We start from the raw sequence: 17,301 nt of genomic DNA, 5'->3' as shown, positions 1-17,301 counted from the left end.
CTTCAGAGTGCAGTAGGGCCAGAGTGCTTGCTTGTGAGTGGAGGTGGTGTTGCAGTGTGGGCGAAAGCCGACAGGAGAGCAAGCCCGTGATCTTCCACCCCAATCAACTCCATGAACGCCTTCCACTTGACAGATAGCAACTTGCCATTGGTCATCCAAGTCAGTGTCCTGTCCTCATCAGTCCCGAGATGAACCGTGGCATAGAATTGGGCCACAATATCAGCATCATAATCTTTGTTGAATTGCATGATACCAAGAATGTTCAGTTGAGTGCACATCTGAAGAGCTTCACCAAAGTATTCAGGATCCTTCTCCATATGGTCGGTGTCGATTGAGTGCACGTTAACAAAGAGGTTCTTCTTGGCCTTGAGCACATCAAAGAATATGGCAAACTGAAACCTGTTCCAGAACGGACGGTTGACCAAAGTGGGATCTTGGTCTGCCTCATAGGGGTTGCGGCGATGCCTTGCCTAGAACTCCTTGGCTTGCATTTCCGACACGGTTTTGCCAGATTGCTTCGGCTTGATAGCAGACTTCTTCTTGAGTTGAGGTGGAGGTGTAGCACTTGAGGATCCTCCTACAGACTCAGTTGTGCGGTAACGCTTTGACGTGGCACGACCGGGGTTGATACGCCGAGCCTGATGCTCAGGAAGCTCATCACCTGGAACCACACATAAGAACATGAAAAACAACCAGAAAGAACGACCATGAGCCACCAACCACAACAAAAGGATCACTGAGTGGTAAGAGTATGATGGAACTTGGTAGAGGGCAGTAGTACCGCGACCTGTGAGCGGCAGTACCGCTCCAAGCGGTAGTACCGCTCCAGAGGGAGCGGTCTTGAGACGGGGAAACATCAGTTTCCTACTGTCGTGCTCAGATCCGGCACTACCGTCCTACCAAATTCAAAAATACTTCTACCAACCACTAATCCAAACTGCCTAGATGCCTTCTCCATCCAACTCAAGCCTAGATTTGGCCAAAAATCTAGAGATGCAACCACTATTGCCCCTAAGATGCTAGATTGGAAATCTAGACAAGAAGAGAAAGGGAACGGGAGCAATACCGGCATCCATGGCAAGAGGACAAGGTGGGGATCGACTCCATCGAAGGGAATGGAGAGGGACACCCCGGAGAAGGAGATCCGCCGGAGCCCTCCCGCGGCGCCGGTTGCTGGAGAGACGAGACGAGCGAGGGGGCGAGCGAATGGGTATGGGGGAGGGAAACCTCCCCCTGCCCACGACATAACCCCCTGGCGCCGCCTCGCAGCGGTAGTATCGCGCTGGTGGGCGGTAGTACCGCTTAGAGTGGTAGTACCGCGCACCACCAGCAGTAGTACCGCCCAGCAACAAAAAGCACTAGGCAGAACGTCTAAGCTCAAAAAGAAACGGAGACACAACCAAGAAGGAGGAAAAACCAACACGGCCACAAACACACTAACAAAGGGCCAAAACACACCTCTTCAAGAGAGGGCGGTGGCCGAGGCCACCTATGTTTGAGTGAAGAGGTATGGCGTCACGAAGATTTTAACCTTGGACCCATGACCAAAACTCGTCCTTGAAGCACAAGTACCATAAAAAATTGTTAAAGTGAAAGACTAGATCAATTTATGCATAATGGGGGGAGGGAGAGTTCATTGAGAGAACAACACTCCCCCTATATCCATGCCTACATCTAAACTAGACAACAAGTTGAGTGAGGTGGGGTGTGCAAGGGTTCAAGTCACATTGCTCGAATCAATGATATTTAGCTCATGCCTTAATGATACGTCTCCAACGTATCTATAATTTTTGATTGCTCCATGCTACTTTATCTACTGTTTTGGACTATATTGGGCTTTATTTTCCACTTTTATATTATTTTTGGGACTAACCTATTAACCGGAGGCCCAGCCCAGAATTGCTGTTTTTTGCCTTTTTCAGTATTTCGAAGAAACAGAATATCAAACGGAGTCCAAACGGAATGAAACCTTCGGGAACGTGATTTACTCATCGGATAAGACCCAGGAGACTTGGACCCTCCGTCAAGAAAGCCATGAGGCGGTCACGAGGGTGGAGGGCGCGCCCCCCTGGGCGTGCCCCCTACCTCGTGGGCCCCTCGGAGCTCCACCGATGTACTCCTTCCTCCTATATATACCTACGTATCCCCGTATGATCAGAACAGGAGCCAAAAACCTAATTCCACCGCCGCAACCTTTTGTATCCACGAGATCCCATCTTGGGGCCTGTTCTGGAGCTCGGCCGGAGGGGGCATCCACCATGGAGGGCTTCTACATCAACACCATAGCCCCTCCGATGAAGTGTGAGTAGTTTACTTCAGACCTTCGGGTCCATAGCTAGTAGCTAGATGACTTCTTCTCTCTTTTTGGATCTCAATACAATGTTCTCCCCCTCTCTTGTGGAGATCTATTCGATGTAATCTTCTTTTTGCGGTGTGTTTGTTGAGGCCGATGAATTGTGGGTTTATGATCCAGTATTATCTATGGAAAATATTTGATTCTTCTCTGAATTCTTTTATGTATGATTGAGTTATCTTTGCAAGTCTCTTCGAATTATCCGTTTGGTTTGGCCAACTAGATTGGTAATTCTTGCAATGGGAGAAGTGCATGGCTTTGGGTTCAATCTTGCGGTGTCCTTACTCAGTGACAGAAAGAGTTGCAAGGCACATATTGTATTGTTGCCATCGAGGATAACAAGATGGGCTTTTTATCATATTGCATGAATTTATCCCTCTACATCATGTCATCTTGCTTACGGCGTTACTCTGTTTTTACTCAATACTCTAGATGCATGCTGGATAGCGGTCGATGAGTGGAGTAATAGTAGTAGATGCAGAATCATTTCGATCTACTTGTTTTGGACGTGATTCCTATATACATGATCATTGCCTAGATATACTCATAACTATGCTCAATTCTGTCAATTGCTCAACAGTAATTTGTTCACCCACCGTAGAATACTTATGCTCTTGAGAGAAGCCACTAGTTAAACCTATGGCCCCCGGGTCTATTCTCATCATATCAATCTATATCACTTTATTTACTTGCTTTGTTTTTACTTTTCCTTTACTTTTTTACTTTGCATCTATCTATCAAAAATACCAAAAATATTATCTCTATTAGATCTCACTCTCGTAAGTGACCTTGAAGGGATTGACAACCCCTAAGCGTTGGTTGCAAGTTGCTATCGTGTTGTGCAGGTACGAGGGACTTGCGCGTGACCTCCTACTGGATTGATACCTTGGTTCTCAAAAACTGAGGGAAATACTTACGCTACTGTGCTGCATCATCCCTTCCTCTTCGGGGAAAACCAACGCAAGCTCGAGACGTAGCAAGAAGGATTTTTGGCGCCGTTGCCGGGGAGGCTTACGCAAAAGTCAACATACCAAGTACCCATCACAATCCCTATCTCTCGCATTACATTATTTGCCATTTGCCTCTCGTTTTCCTCTCCCCCACTTCACCCTTGCCGTTTTATTCGCCCTCTCTTTTCTGTTCGCCTTCTTCCCGTATGTATCTTTGTTTGTGTTTCCACATGCCCTCTATTTGCTTGCATCTTTGCTTGCTAAAAATCTATTGATATGGATCCACTTAAGGTATTCTACTTGGATCATCTTCGATCCTTATGCGCTCGTGCTGAAACCCCAGCTAGCCTAGTTGATGTGAAATCTTTAGATGAGCATGCTCATTTTGTGCGTCATCGTTTGTCTGAAAAAGGGAGACTCTTATGGTATCATATAAATAGTTTGCTATGCTATGCTGGGAATCTTTGTGAAATTTGTGATTTTACTTGTTGCTCTAAGAACCCTAAAAAACACCTTCCCTACCTATGTGAGTTCAATGATAATGAAATCTTATCTTCTTATGCAAAGGGTGTTTATAGTTACTATGATATCGAACAAATTGAAGAATTTGTCGTTTTTAAGGGTGCTCATGAAGTTGCTTCTTTGATTGAAAAGTATGATTTTACTCTGAACAAATCTGAAAATTCCTTCATACTTAAATATTGCAGTGAAAACCTTGCTCATAATGTCTATGTCCAAGAGTTTATTGAAAGAATGACCATTGCTTTGGAAGAAAATAATGATATGCATGAATCTATAGATAATGATGATTCCGATGATTTGGTTGAAATATCCCTTGATGAACATGATGCTTGCTATTCTTGTGGCCATGATGCCAATATTTATGAAGACGAATTTGCTATAGTTCCGTATGATAAACATGAGATTGTTGCTATTGCACCCATACTTGCTACTTCCTTTGATAAAAAGCATGATTGCAATGATTTTACTATAAATTCTCTTGATGACAATTGTGCTAATAATATTCAAAACCCTAAGCTTGGGGATGCTAGTTTTGCTATGTCTACTACTTGTTGCAATGATCATGATTGGGGTGATTCTTCTTTTGATCTTGTAAATTTATTTAAGTCCCATGATGAATATGAGATTGATAATAATTTTTGCAATAATATTGAAAGTGGGTTTGGAAGAGTGTCAACTTTAGATCCCACATATTTGTAGAATATTCAATCTTATGAAATTTTGGATAAAAGTGGGTTTGGAGAGGTCATGACTTTAGTTAATGTTAATCCCACTATTTTGGAAGAGTGTCAACTTTGCATGCATGTGGATCGTGTTGAAAATATTTTATGTGATAGCTATTTTGTTGAATTTTTTTATGATCCCACATGTAATTATTATGAGAGAGGAAAATATGGTTGTGGAAATTTTCATGATAATAATTTACCTCTCATTATGTTGAGATTGCTATTGTTTCTTTCCGCCTCCTTGCATATGCTAGTTTTTGCTTGCCTTGATAATTTGTTTGCCTATAAGATGCCTATGCATAGGAAGTATGTTAGACTTAGATGTGTTTATCACGTGTTTTATGATGCTCTCTTTGTGCTTCAATTCTTGTCTTTTTTGTGAGCATCATTGAAATATCAATGCCTAGCTAAGGGTGTTAAACGATAGCGCTTGTTGGGAGGCAACCCAATTTTATTTTGTGTTTTTTGTTTTTGCTTCTGTTTAGTAATATATAATCCATCTACCTTCTGTTTGTATGTGGTTTTATGTTTTAATTAGTGTTTGTGCCAAGTAGGACCTATAGGATAACCTATGATGATAGTTGATTTGATTCTGCTGAAAAACAGAAACTTTAGCGCTCACGAGATTAGCTGCCATTTTTTACTGGAGAGTGCTTTTGCGTTGATTATTTTTGCTTCTGATCAATAAAAAAATTGTCCAGGACTTCCTATTTTGGTAGAATTTTTAGAGTTCCAGAAGTTTGCGTTAGTTACAGATTGCTACAGGCTGTTCTGTTTTTGACAGATTCTGTTTTTCGTGTGTTGTTTGCTTATTTTGATGAATCTATGGCTAGTAAATTAGTTTATAAACCATAGAGAAGTTGGAATACAGTAGGTTTAACACCAATATAAATAAATAATGAGTTCATTACAGTACTTTGAAGTAGTCTTTTGTTTTCTTTCTCTAACGGAGCTCACGAGATTTCTGTTGAGTTTTGTGTTGTGAAGTTTTCATGTTTTGGGTGAATTCTTTTGATGGATTATGGAACAAGGAGTGGCAAGAGCCTAAGCTTGGGGATGCCTATGGCACCCCCAAGATAATTCAAGGACACCAAAAAGTCAAAGCTTGGGGATGCCCCGGAAGGCATCCCCTCTTTCGTCCACTTCTATCGGTAATTTACTTGGAGCTATATTTTTATTCACCAACATGATGTGTGTTTTGCTTGGAGCATCTTGTATTATTTGTGTCTTTGATTGTTAGTCCACCACAATCATATTTGCTGTACACACCTTTTGAGAGAGCCATACATGAATTGAAATTTTTAGAATACTCTATGTTCTTCACTTATATCTTTTGAGCTTGATAGTTTTGCTCATAGTGCTTCACTTATATCTTTTGAGCGTGATAATTTTTGCTCTAGTGCTTCACTTAGATCTTTTAGAGCACGGTGGTGGATTTGTTTTAAAGAAACTTGATCTCTCATGCTTCACTTAGATTATTTTGAGAGTCGTTAATAGTATGGTAATTTGCTTAATGTTAATATACTTGGTGTTCAAGATATGTGAAACTTTCTTTTGAGTGCGTTGAATACTAAGATAAGTTTGATGCTTGATAATTGTTTTGAGATATGAAGGTGATAATATTAGAGTCATGCTAGTTGAGTAGTTGTGAATTTAAGGAATACTTGTGTTGAAGTTTGTGATTCCCGTAGCATGCACGTATGGTGAACCGTTATGTGATGAACTCGGAGCATGATTTATTTATTGATTGTCTTCCTTATGAGTGGCGGTCGGGGACGAGCGATGTTCTTTTCCTACCAATCTATCCTCCTAGGAGCATGCGCGTAATACTTTGCTTTGATAACTTCTAGATTTTTGCAATAAGTATATGAGTTCTTTATGACTAATGTTGAGTCCATGGATTATACGCACTTTTCCCATCCTCCCACCATTGCTAGCCTCTCTAATACCGCGCACCTTTCGCCGATATCATACACCCACCATAAACCTTCCTCAAAACAGCCACCATACCTACCTATCATGGCATTTCCATAGCCATTCCGAGATATATTGCCATGCAACTTTCCACCGTTCCGTTTATTATGACACGCTCCATCATTGTCATATTGCTAGCATGATCATGTAGTTGACATCGTATTTGTGGCAAAAGCCACCTTTCATAATTCTTCCATACATGTCACTCATGTTTCATTGCATATCCCGGTACACCGTCGGAGGCATTCATATAGGGTCATATTTTGTTCTAAGTATCGAGTTGTAATTGTTGAGTTGTAAGGAAAATAAAAGTGTGATGATCATCATTATTAGAGCATTGTCCCAAGTGAGGAAAGGATGATGGAGTCTATGAATCCCCCACAAGTCGGGATGAGACTCCGGACGAAAAAAAAGAGAGGCCATAAAAAAAAGAAGAGAAAAGGCCCAAATAAAAAAATGAGAGAAAAATAGAGAAGGGACAATGCTACATCCTTTTACCACACTTGTGCTTCAAAGTAGCACCATGATCTTCATGATAGAGAGTCTCTCATTTCGTCACTTTCATATACTAGTGGGAATTTTTCATTATGGAACTTGGCTTGTATATTCCAATGATGGGCTTCCTCAAAATGCCCTAGGTCTTCGTGAGCAAGCGAGTTGGATGCACACCCACTTAGTTTCTTTTGTTGAGCTTTCATATACTTATAGCTCTAGTGCATCCGTTGCATGGCAATCCCTACTCACTCACATTGATATCTATTGATGGGTATCTCCATAGCCTGTTGATACGCCTAGTTGATGTGAGCCTATCTTCCCTCTTTTTATCTTCTCCACAACCACCGTTCTATTCCACATATAGTGCTATATCCATGGCTCACGCTCATGTATTGCGTGAAGATTGAAAAAGTTTTGAAAATGTTAAAGTATGAAACAATTGCTTGGCTTGTCATCGGGGTTGTGCATGATTTAAATACTTTGTGTGGGGAAGATGGAGCATAGCCAGACTATATGATTTTGTAGGGATCACTTTCTTTGGCCATGTTATTTTGAGAAGACATAATTTCTTTGTTAGTATGCTTGAAGTGTTATTATTTTTATGACAATATGAACTTTTGTCTTGAATCTTTCGGATCTAAATATTCATACCATGATTAAGAAGATTTACATTGAAATTATGCCAAAGTATCACTCCGCATCAAAAATTCTTTTTTTTATCATTTACCTACTCGAGGACGAGTAGGAATTAAGCTTGGGGATGCTTGATACGTCTCCAACGTATCTATAATTTTTGATTGCTCCATGCTACTTTATCTATTGTTTTGGACTATATTGGGCTTTATTTTCCACTTTTATATTATTTTTGGGACTAACCTATTAACCGGAGGCCCAGCCCAAATTGCTGTTTTTTGCCTTTTTCAGTATTTCGAAGAAACAGAATATCAAACGGAATGAAACCTTCGGGAACGTGATTTACTCATCGGATAAGACCCAGGAGACTTGGACCCTCCGTCAAGAAAGCCACGAGGCGGTCACGAGGGTGGAGGGCGCCCCCTGGGCGCCCCCCTACCTCGTGGGCCCCTCGGAGCTCCACCGACGTACTCCTTCCTCCTATATATACCTACGTATCCCCGTACGATCAGAACAGGAGCCAAAAACCTAATTTCACCGCCGCAACCTTCTATATCCACGAGATCCCATCTTGGGGCCTATTCCGGAGCTCCGCTGGAGGGGGCATCCACCATGGAGGGCTTCTACATCAACACCATAGCCCCTCCGATGAAGTGTGAGTAGTTTACTTTAGACCTTCGGGTCCATAGCTAGTAGCTAGATGGCTTCTTCTCTCTTTTTGGATCTCAATACAATGTTCCCCCCTATCTTGTGGAGATCTATTCGATGTAATCTTCTTTTTGCGGTGTGTTTGTTAAGACCGATGAATTGTGGGTTTATGATCCAGTATTATCTATGGAAAATATTTGATTCTTCTCTGAATTCTTTTATGTATGATTGAGTTATCTTTGCAAGTCTCTTCGAATTATCCGTTTGGTTTGGCCAACTAGATTGGTAGTTCTTGCAATGGGAGAAGTGCATGGCTTTGGGTTCAATCTTGCGGTGTCCTTACGCAGTGACAGAAAGAGTTGCAAGGCACATATTGTATTGTTGCCATCGAGGATAACAAGATGGGCTTTTTATCATATTGCATGAATTTATCCCTCTACATCATGTCATCTTGCTTATGGCGTTACTCTGTTTTTACTCAATACTCTAGATGCATGCTGGATAGCGGTCGATGAGTGGAGTAATAGTAGTAGATGCAGAATCATTTCGATCTACTTGTTTTGGACGTGATGCCTATATACATGATCATTGCCTAGATATACTCATAACTATGCTCAATTCTGTCAATTGCTCAACAGTAATTTGTTCACCCACCATAGAATACTTATGCTCTTGAGAGAAGCCACTAGTGAAACCTATGGCCCCCGGGTCTATTCTCATCATACCAATCTATATCACTTTATTTACTTGCTTTGTTTTTACTTTGCCTTTACTTTTTACTTTGCATCTATCTATCAAAAATACCAAAAATATTATATCTATTAGATCTCACTCTCGTAAGTGACCGTGAAGGGATTGACAACCCCTAAGCGTTGGTTGCGAGTTGCTATCGTGTTGTGCAGGTACAAGGGACTTGCGCGTGACCTCCTACTGGATTGATACCTTGGTTCTCAAAAACTAAGGGAAATACTTACGCTACTGTGCTGCATCATCCCTTCCTCTTCGGGGAAAACCAACGCAAGCTCGAGACGTAGCACTTAACTCGCGAAATCTCGCTTCATCCAAGGGATTCGTGAAAATATCTGTAAGGTTATCATGAGTGTTGACATACTTGAGCTCGATCTCCCCTCGCCTAATGTGATCCCGGATGAAGTGATACCGAATCTCAATATGCTTTGTCTTGAAATGTTGCACCAGGTTGAGAGAAATCTTGATGGCACTTTCATTATCACACCAAAGAGGCACTTTGTCACAAATGACACCGTATTCCTTTAAAGTTTGCCTCATCCATAAGAGTTGTGCACAATAACTACCGGCCGCCACGTATTCTGCTTTGGTGGACGAGAGAGACACACAAATTTGCTTCTTGGAAGACCAACTCACCAAAGAGCACCCAAGAAATTGGTGCCCTCCGGAAGTGGACTTCCTATCCACTTTGTATCCCGCCCAATCGGAATCTGTAAACCCTTCAAGCTTGAAGTTTGCTCCTCTTGGGCACCATAAGCCAAAGTTTGGGGTATGAGCCAAATATCGAAAGATTCGCTTGACCGCCACATAGTGACTTTCCTTCGGTGCGGCTTGAAACCGTGCACACATTCCCACACTCAACATGATATCCGGTCTAGATGCACAAAGGTAAAGCAAGGAGCCAATCATGGAGCGATATACCTTTTGATCCACCGCTTTACAATTGGGATCAATGTCAAGTTGGCACTTGGTAGGCATTGGAGTAGAAGCCGGCTTGACATCACTTAGCTTGAATCTTTTTAGCATGTCTTGAGTGTATTTGGCTTGGTTGATGAAGGTACCTTCTCTTTGTTGTTTGATATCAAAACCAAGGAAGAACTTCAACTCTCCCATCGAAGACATCTTGAACTTGGAGGTCATGAGAGCGGCAAATTCCTCATTGAAAGCTTTGTTAGGGGAACCAAAGATAATATCATCAACATATAGTTGGCATACAAACAACTCCCTTTGACCTTCTTAGTAAAAAGAGTGGGATCGATTTGCCCAACCTCAAATCCACGATCTTGTAACAACTCGGTAAGGTGGTCATACCATGCACGTGGGGCTTGTTTAAGGCCACAGAGCGCCTTATCAAGTTGATACACATGATCCGGGAAGTAGGGATCCTCGAACCCGGGGGGTTGCTTGACATAAACCAACTCATTAATAGGACCATTAAGAAAAGCACTTTTCACATTGTCGATGTCAAAATCGGTAGATCTCGGGTAGGGGGTCCCAAACTGTGCGTCTAGGCGGATGGTAACAGGAGACAAGGGACACAATGTTTTTACCCAGGTTTGGGCCCTCTCGATGGAGGTAAAACCCTACTCTTGCTTGATTGATATTGATGATATGGGTAGTACAAGAGTAGATCTACCACGAGATCAAGGAGGCTAAACCCTAGAAGCTAGCCTATGGTATGATTGTTGTTTGTTCTATGGACTAAAACCCTCCGGTTTATATAGACACCAGAGAGGGCTAGGGTTACACAGAGTCGGTTACAATGGTAGGAGATCTACATATCCGTATCGCCAAGCTTGCCTTCCACGCCAAGGAAAGTCCCATCCGGACACGGGACGAAGTCTTCAATCTTGTATCTTCATAGTCTTGGAGTCCGGTCGATGATGATAGTCCAGCTATCCGGACACCCCCTAGTCCAGGACTCCCTCAGTAGCCCCTGAACCAGGCTTCAATGACGACGAGTCCGGCGCGCATATTGTCTTCGGCATTGCAAGGCGGGTTCCTCCTCCGAATAATTCATAGAAGATTGTGAACACCAGGATAGTGTCCGGCTCTGCAAAATGAATTCCACATACCACCGTAGAGAGAATAACATTTACACAACTTCAATCTGCTGACGTATTTCATGGCATGACGTCACGCCACGGCCAAGCCTTTACTCGAATTGTTTTTATTGTTCCACCTCAGCACGTTTAGCGAAGCAGTTTCCTTGGCACGTCTTATCAAAGCAGAGATCGTGTCCCCTTATTCCGGGATTTTCATCAATACGGACGTGGGTAACCCAACCGCGCCATTGATTGCGGCGCTTGGGAGATAAGCGAGTTTTACCAGGCTGGTGGGGACGCATAGTTTCGTCCGCCCATATATAAGGGGATAAGGATCCACCTTTTTACCCACGCCTTCTTCCTCCTTTGCTTATCCATCTCCGCGCACTCGAGCTCCAGCGCCCAAGTCCGCACATCTTACCTCAACCTTCTCCAGCCATGTCCGGAGCGGGAGGCAAGTGGATGGCCTCCTCCGTTACGGAGGGGCACATCAAGAAGCTACGCAATGCCGGATATTTGTCCAGCGATATCGCGCACCGGCTCCCCGATGAGGGGCAGCTCATCCCCACGCCCAGGCCCCATGAGAGGGTGGTATTCCTTCCCCATTTCCTCCGCAGACTGGGCTTCCCACTCCACCCCTTTGTCCGGGGGCTCATGTTCTACTATGGCCTGGATTTCCATGATCTGGCCCCAAATTTCATCCTCAACATCTCGGCATTTATCGTCCTGTGCGAGGCCTTCCTCTACATCTAGCCCCACTTCGGCTTATGGCTAAAGACCTTTAATGTCAAGCCGAAGGTTGTGAAGGGCAGCCAAGCAGAGTGCGGAGGCGCCATGGTGGGCAAGATGCCCAACTTCACTTGGCTCGAGGGCGCCTTCGTGGAAACCATCAAAGGGTGGCAATCAGGGTGGTTCTATATCACCGAGCCGCGTGACCCTGAATGGGCAGCGGCCCCCGAATTCAGATCTGGCATCCCCATGCGGCTCACTTCCTGGAAAGAGAAGGGCCTGCTGTGGGGTGATTCGGAAGAGCTGACCGGACTCCAATCCTGTCTCCAAACCCTGGTGAACAAGAAGCTCAAGCTTGTCAATGTAATCCAGGTCATGCTCATCCGCCGGATTCTCCCCTGCCAATAGCGGGACTTCAACTTGTGGGAGTTCGATCCGGCACAGCACCAGACCTTGAGCGGGCTCTTCGACACTACGTACGAAGAGGCCTGGAGGGTGCTGTTCAAGGGCGCCGAGGCTCCCGCATCCGCTACCGAAGATCACGGATTCAGCTCGCAGCGTCCGGCTGGCGAGGTAAGCTATGTTATCCTTTATGGGGCACATGCTTTTCATAGTTTGACTCTATGCGGGATCTAAACTCCGAATACCTTTAAAAGGCCTGGCAGAAGACGTCCAGACAGGTTAACTGTCCGGCTCCCCTTCCAGAAGACCCAGCGAATGCCCGTTTGACAGGGCTGCTGGTCCCGGCGCCTTATGTGGTGCCGGAGAAGAAGGCCAAGAAGAAGGCCATGGGAACCCGGAGGAGTTCCCGGCGTCAGGTGTTATCGGATTCATCGTTCGATGACTCCGAGGCGGACTCCTCCCACGAGGACGAGGAGGAGAAGAAAGAGGCCTCTCCCCCAGCGGGGGGAGAGAAGAAGAGGAAGGCTTCCCCAACGGGGGAGGCCGAAGGGTCCAAGAAGGGAAGGACCCTTCCCCCGGACTGTTCCACCAGCGCCAACGACGGGGACGAGGAATGGCCCTCAAGGGCCAAGCCCCTGGCGAGATCGTAAGTATCCGGACTCCTAAATAACTCATAATTTTTCTTTTTGTCACATGGTGTCTTTCTAACGCCGCATACAACCCTGTAGTCCGCCCAAGGACGATATTCCCGCTTCGTCGAGCGGGTCCTTGGGTACGTCGAATGTGAATAGCACTTCACTTCCGACCGCCTCCTCCCCCCATGACACCGACGACGCCGAGGTGGGATCCCAGAAGGGGACCCACCAGGAGGAGGAGGCCCCGGAGGTGCCGCAGGGCAACCTCCCGGACTTTGGACCGGACTCCGCACCGGAACCTTCAGTGGTTCCGGAGTCCGGCGGGCGGCCCCTTCGTAAGAAGGGCAAGACTGTGACGCCGGCGGCCTCCGTCCAACCGGAGGCGCCGGATAACTTGCTGGAGGCGCTCAACGGCGCTTCCAAGGTTGTTAGAATCGCGATTTTGAATCGGATCGGAGCTCCGATGGTAGGATCGCAAATCGTAGAATTTTCACTATCAGGATCGTAAAAACGTAGATTCTATGAATTAAAATCGTAGAATCAGAGTGGTTTGTTTGGATCGTAAAGTCGTAGAATCATATAACAAAATCGCGATTCTGACAACCTTGGGCGCTTCCATCGACGAGGAACACCGCACCGTCATGAGTGCGGTGATTCAGAAGGTTCAGCTCGCCAAAAGCGGGCTGACCGAAGCCTGCAGCAGCCTTCTAACATGCTTTGAGGTAAGAATTTTAAGATATGTAATATAGTACCACATAGACAGTAGCCCCTGATGCTCGATTCGGTGTTCGGAAAGAAAAGCCGGACTGAGGATCTAAAAAGATATACGCAGGAGTCTTAACAAAAATATGTCAATATGGGAATGCAGGCTACGCTGCTGACCTCTGCCGCACTGACTGCGAAGGTCAATGCCTTGAAGCAGAGCCTTGAGCGGTCCAAGAGCGAGCTCGGCCATGCCAAGAAGCAGCTCGAGGACAAGGAAGGTGAGTAACACCTTATTAACATTGTACCTTACAGAAAAGGATTTGGTTGCAAGAGGAATGACAAGGATAACGTGGGTACTCCAGGGGCTACGAACGAGGTGGCGACCCTGATGGAGGCGGTGTCCGCGGCCGAACACAATGCGGCCGCGGAACGCGCCGAGCGAGAGAAGCAGGAGGCGCGGGTGGCGGAGGTACGGCAAGAGCTCCAGGCTCTCGTGGAAAAACATGAGAGTTTGGAGCGTGACTCGAAGACTCGAGAGTCCGAGCTTGCGTCGGCTCTTGAGAGTGCCAAAGCCGCTAAGGCCGAAGCCCACAAGGCCCTCCAGGAAATTGAGGCATTAAAGAAGATAGCGGCGGGTAAGGCATTCTTCATGCAAAGCAAGCATGTAAAAGTGAATTACCTGTTACTTACCCGAATTCGGAGCTCCCCAGGAGCGTTCGCAGATCTGCCCCGTAGCGTGTCCGATGCTGCCGCTTTCTACAGAGCCGAGGAGGGGAGCTCGACGGAGAAGGTGTTCTGGTCTCAGTATGCTGAGGCCGGACATCCGGTGCCCCTTAGCGACCAGCTGAAGCAGCTGGTCGAGCTCCACAAGGTGGCCGAACAGGCCATGAAGGGCCTTATAGTTCGGCTATGGCCCAAAGAGGCCATGCCTAGGAGCTACTTCGGCTTGGTGCGGTGGCTGGTGGATGCTTGTCCATGGGTTGAAGTCATCAAGCACTCCGCCTACATTGAAGGTGCCCGTCGGGCCCTTGCCCGTGCTAAAGTGCACTGGGGCAGGATGGACGCTGAGAAGCTTGTGACGGACGCGCCACCGCCGGGCAAGGAGTATCGCACGCTCGAGATGTATTATAAGGGTGTCCTGAAGGGTGCCTGCATTATTGCGGGCGAGTGCTCCAAAGATGTAATTTTTTAGTAGACTCGCATTTTGTTATCCTGTGCGCTGAAAACTTCGTTCATATGCGCTACGCAACACTTTTTAATTTAAAATATTACCTTCTGTGCGGCCATTTATCAAATCTGAGAGATGGCAAGTCGTTGGCTTCGGCCCCCATGCGACGAGTGCTGGGGTGTTCGGGATAAACTTGAGCGCTCTTGTTCCCATTTTTGGGTCCATCTAGGGAGGCGCTCAACACAACGAACGAGGCAACCGGACTTATAATGCTTGAACACTCTCACTTAGCCATAGAATTCTATAATTTTAAATTTCGGCGAAGCCCCTAGTGTTCGGAAGGCCGAATTCGGGGCGCTATCCACGCCTGGGTCGGACAAAGCCGGTTCCTCGCTCTAAGCGGCATAAGTCTTTAGGGACTCGAAAAAACCTCTCGAACAGCGACCGGCTCTCGCCCCATCATGACGGTCAGTTTTAGCTTCCTCCACTGAGGTGCTCGCCTAGCTCAACTGGGGCACAATCGCAGTGGTTCTCCCAGCGCTACCTTAGCCGATATAATGGAACATAAGGTACCAAAACATGGGAGCCGGGCAAACCCAACTATTGACCCAAGACATGATTCGGAGCCGATGCATATAATGCTATAAGTTCGGGGTGCGACGCGACCTGCCATTGCGGTCCTTGGTATTCGGACTGCCAGAATTTTTGTTGAGGTTGTTACTGCGGGCTAGCCAGCTGTCTTCTCCCGCGCAGAAGCGGGTGATGAGTGATGTGAGGGCTGCCATGGATTTCGGCTTTTCCTGTCCTAGGTGCCGGGCGAGGCACTCGTCGCGGATGTTATGTTTGAAGGCTGCGAGGGCCTCTGCATCCGGACAGTCGACGATTTGATTTTTCTTGGTTAAGAACCGTGTCCAGAATTGTCTGGCTGATTCGTCTGGCTGCTGAATTATGTGGCTTAGGTCATCAGCGTCTGGTGGTCGCACATATGTGCCCTGGAAGTTATCAAGGAATGCAGCTTCCAGGTCCTCCCAACACCCAATTGATTCTGCTAGCAAGCTGTTAAGCCAATGCCGAGCTGGTCCTTTAAGCTTGAGTGGGAGGTATTTGATGGCGTGAAGATCATCACCGCGGGCCATGTGGATATGAAGGAGATTGTCTTCGATCCAAACCGCGGGGTCTGTTGTGCCATCGTAGGATTCAATGTTCACGGGTTTGAACCCTTCGGGGATTTGATGATCCATTACTTCATCTGTGAAGCATAGTGGGTGTGCAGCGCCTCTATATTGGGCTATATCACGACGTAGGTCAAGCGAGCTTTGTCTACTGTGTTCGGCCCGGCCGGAATTGCTGTATCCGGCGCGACGGTTGTCGTCGCGTATCGTGGGGCGCCCATGCGATCCGTAGATCGATCTTGATTGTCTTGCCTTATCCTCTAATATGTCTCGCAAGTCCGGCGCATTCTCCCATGGCTTTGTACTTTTCGAGTGATGCCGGGGTACGTCTTTAGTGGAGGGCCTAGAGGCCTCTCTGTCGCGGCCACGAGGTGGCCGGTCGGCCGTATTGTGCGCTGGTGATGTAGGTTTATATGCTTCCTCCTCTAATTGGGGCAGCAGCTTGCGTTTGGGGTAGCTTTTGGAGGGGCGTTCGAGTTCGTACTCTTCGGCCGCAAGGACTTCAGTCCATCTGTTGGCTAGCAAATCTTGGTCAGCTCTAAGCTGTTGCTGCTTTTTCTTGAGGCTGCTTGCCGTGGCCATAAGCCTACGTTTAAAACACTCTTGTTCGACGGGATCCTCAGGCACGACGAATTCGTCGTCGTCGAGGCCTGCCTCGTCTCCGGAGGGAGGCATGTAATTATCGTCCTCTACCTCTTTGTCTGCCGCTCTCTCGTGAGGGCTGGCTTCTTCATCCTCCTGTGCTGAATCTTGTTGGAGGGGGTTGTCTTCGGCACTGTCCGGGGTTTTATTGTCTCCGGTGCTGAAATCTCCATTCCTGCTGGGGCGGGATTTAGAGCGGCGCCGCTGACGCCGGCGCTTAGGCTGTTTCTTGGAGGGGTCTTTCTCCGCTGTTCCATCGCCATTCCCATCCTTTGGGATGTCCACCATGTATATGTCGTATGACGAGGTGGCTTTCCAGTGCCCCGTAGGTGCTGGTTCTTGCTCGTCTCCGGCATCGTCGTCCATACTGTCGATGTCTTCGGAGTCGAAGTCTAGCATGTCAGTTAGGTCGTCGACAGTGGCTACAAAGTGGGTGGTGGGTGGGATTTGAATTTCTTCGTCGTCCGCATCCCAACCGTCCTGACCGTGGTCCGGCCAGGGCTCTCCTGATAACGAGAGATACTTTAGTGAATTCAGGATGTCGCCAAAAGGCGAGTGCTGAAAGATGTCCGCAGCGGTGAACTCCAAGATCGGCGCCCAATCGGATTCGATTGGTAGGGGCGCGGGAGGTTCAGAGTCCGGCGAGGAATCCGGCACCTCAGAGTCACGAGCTTCACAAGGGACAAGGTCGGTATTCGGCTCCATCGCCGTAGAGGTAGCAGTCCCCGAGGCGGTGTCTAGCCACCCATCCTCGAT

Source organism: Triticum dicoccoides, chromosome 7B (genome assembly GCF_002162155.2).
Source record: "Triticum dicoccoides isolate Atlit2015 ecotype Zavitan chromosome 7B, WEW_v2.0, whole genome shotgun sequence".
Taxonomy (NCBI): Eukaryota; Viridiplantae; Streptophyta; class Magnoliopsida; order Poales; family Poaceae; genus Triticum; species Triticum dicoccoides.
The sequence above is the reverse complement of the archived record's forward strand: the minus strand, read 5'-3'. Positions refer to the sequence as shown.